The sequence below is a fragment of the Pinus tabuliformis genome, chromosome 6 (genome assembly GCF_031772625.1).
Source record: "Pinus tabuliformis cultivar Carrire ecotype Pingquan chromosome 6, CPIR1, whole genome shotgun sequence".
Lineage (NCBI taxonomy): Eukaryota > Viridiplantae > Streptophyta > Pinopsida > Pinales > Pinaceae > Pinus > Pinus tabuliformis.
In genome coordinates, this window is record NC_142292.1 from 1,690,426,813 (window position 1) to 1,690,430,036 (window position 3,224).

General features: G+C 41.4%; 1 pseudogene; it reads left to right on the top strand.

Annotated features, from left to right (window-relative positions):
* Positions 1–839: 839 nt before the first annotated feature.
* Positions 840–2,077, top strand: LOC149265484 (uncharacterized; annotated as a pseudogene).
* The last annotated feature ends 1,147 nt before the right edge of the window (positions 2,078–3,224 follow it).

Genomic DNA, 3,224 nt, shown 5'->3' on the forward strand with positions numbered 1-3,224 from the left:
GGTGAGAGTTAATGACATTAATGAGAGGTGGTTGAGGAAAGAGGGTATAAAAGGGAAGGGGGAAGGAAGAAAAGGGGGAGTGGGAGTCTTGCTCAGGATGGTGGGGGTTGGTTGTGATTGTTTGGCCTTGTTATGATTTTTGGGAGACCTTGGAAACCTGTGGAGGTTTCTTGGGTTTGAGAGAAGGAAAGTATCATTATCTAGTTTTGCACATTCTTCTTGAGGACACACTATATCTGGTTGGACTTGGGCACGGAGGGCTAGGGAACCTGTGGAGGTTTCCTGGGCTAGGAATTTATTTCCTAGTTGGCTGGGAGGTAAATCCGGTTGGGTCGGTCAGAAGGAGCGTTCAGCTGGAGCTATAAGACAAAGGTATCATCATCAACCGCCGGAACAGGTATTTTTCCATGGACTACTCTTGTTAAGTTGATATCAATGGAATGCTCACCATAATTTATGTTGATTATAATGTAAATGACAAAATTTTATTTGTTTAAAAGCCGTGTAAGTAAGTAAGTTATCACCTCTTATCGTATTTAATTCAGAAAAATTAGATCCATTAGCAGACCCTAGGATAGGGCTCTTACACTTGGTATCAGAGCCAGGTTTAAACACTGAGACCTATGAACCAATCCACTTCTATAATTTTTAGGTTGATGTTGGATTTTATTTAAAAAAAAAAAAACCAGAAAAAAAAGGGCAATTCAGATGTTTAGAAGAAAACGCTAGTGCAAAGGCTCAGTGAAAGAAGTGAGACACAGATTTTCATCGTTTTTTTTTTTTATTTTCGGGTTCGAAGCCTCTGGAGCGTTATAGAATTGTGTTTTTGAGTCGGACGGCGGGGGTTATAAGCACCGTGACCGCACCTTTAGGATTCATTCCATTGTTCGTTCGTTCTTTGTATCGCAATAATTCGTGTGATTCTGTAGTAAAGGGAGAAGGGGCTTCTGTCTAAAATGTGTTGCAAAGAGGATAGTAAGGTGCGTCAATACAAGAACAAGGCTGCTCAGGTCGGTGCCCCTGACATGAAGGAATCAGGGGAGTGTTTGACACTCGGAAGCAAGATGGCAAGAAAGAGGAATGCGATGTCGGCAGTGGAGGATTGGCAGAAAGAAGAATGTGCTATCGATGACAGTCGGGTTAAATTTGGCGTTTCGGAAGATCGTTCTGGAACTGGGAGAGTCTTGCGCCGGAAGCCTGACGAGGAGGAAGTTTGTGTTACTCCGGTGAAACCCTCCCCTGTACTCGCTGCTAATAAAAATGAGAATTCGCCCGGAAAGAACCTGCCGTCTTTGCCTTTAGATGTCTTGGTAGAGGTAGTTTGTAACTTTGGGCACCACGAACTAGAGCCGTTGTGTTACGTTTCAAAGGATTTCAAAGAAGCTGTTAAAGTTGCAAAGGAAACGCATTTCGCTTTTAAAACCCCGGAGCAGGGGTGGTGACATAAACGTTCGTTATTTCAAAGTATGAGCCCTGCACATTCTTCTTCCGTAAATGATAGTCCAGTGAGATTGCCTGTAACGCCTAAGGCTCCGAAACGTGTAGAGAAGCATCGAAATCCTCTGTTAAATGATAAAGATCTGGCTGAATTAAGCAGAGTGCTCTTTCTGGAAAGCAACAAGTCATCCAGCGCTAAACCCCTTTTCTCTGGTTTCTTCTTCAATTATTCGTCAGCATAGTGGAATTGCCAGGTTGTTCTATCATTTGAGAAACGAAGCTGTTTTTTTTTAGCCTTAGAAAGTGTCTTCAAGGCCTGCCGCAATCTCTCCATTTCTTCTTTAGACAACATTTCTCTGCGAAAAAAAAAAAAAACTTCCTGTGCCCTTCTTCAGGCACCTTGTAACTTCCTGCAAGGATATCAGTTATTAATGTTGCTAACTGTGACATCAGGGCAAGTGGTTCTACCCCTGCTTCCATAAGTTCCCTTAAACACTTCACCGTCTTTACAGTGTCTGCAGACAATGCCAAATCAAGTAGATCTACCAACTTCTCATCTGGAATCAATCCAACAAGTTCCTGAACCAATGGAAGAGATATTCTCTGTCCCAAAAGACTCAATTGATCAAGTGTCACTTCAGCATCCCGCAAAGACCCATCAGACCTTGATGCTATAAGTTTTAATGCATCCTTATCTATTTCCAATTCTTCTTGTAATGCTATTGCCTGCAATTTGTTTATGATGTCAACATCCCTCAATTTGTTAAAGAAAAATTTGTGGCACCTGGTTATAATTGTATGAGGTAGCCGATCCAGATTTGTCATAATAAGAATGAAAACTACCTGTCGAGGAACTTGATCAAGAATCCTTGAGATGGTGTTCCAAGCTTCACTTGTCAAAGTATCACAATCATAATATCCATGTATCTGTATAGATTCGGCGAACTTACCTATAATTTTCCTCTTCGTTCACTTGACAAGCAAAACTGATTGATGCCATTGAGATTCTGTTAACTGGTTACATAAATACATTATCTAAAGAAATTGCACAGCCACAGGTGCATAGGCATAAGAAAATAGGAACTCTTGGATTTCCTCTTAAAATCTATGTATTGAAATACTACATCAAACTCACTGGTGGTTCTTGAAATCTCCCAAAAGGGTTTCTTTTGATAAAATAGCTAAATAGAGCATGTTGGCAAAAACAACGTTACATATTCATTCACTTATAGCAGTTAAGTTAGTAGCTGGAGTCGGTTTTCACCTTGCTGTCATCCTTCAGGGAAAACTTCTTTTGCTTCAAGGGTGCCATCAGCCTGCAGGATTGTAGTCACATACGCACTATAAATTGGGGTATGCACTATATAGGCCACATTGCCCAGAAGACGGGAAAACTTTGGTCTGCCTGGGTGCGTTTATGAATTTCTCACCGAGTGAGTAAGTAGATCCAGCCTTGTTTCAGCGAAACCTGTTATGGTTCGGGGTTTTCTTGGCTTTTTCCTTTTCATTCCTTGTTTCCTTGGGTTCGAACTTGAGAGCTCCTGAATATGATGGCCCAGAAGAGCTGAAACCAGGCTATCTCGAATCCAGTGTTTTGGGTTTCTATTTCTGTCTAGGAGCTACGATATAAATGTACATTGAAGTTAAAATGCATAAGAAAAGTCGGTGCAAATTCATATGATTTGTGGCCATTTTTAAGCCAAAAATCCTAAGAACTGAGTACGCCCATGCAACCGTGCCAGAGCTTTCAGCTCATGCCTTGATTGCAACTGCATGCTTATTAGGCA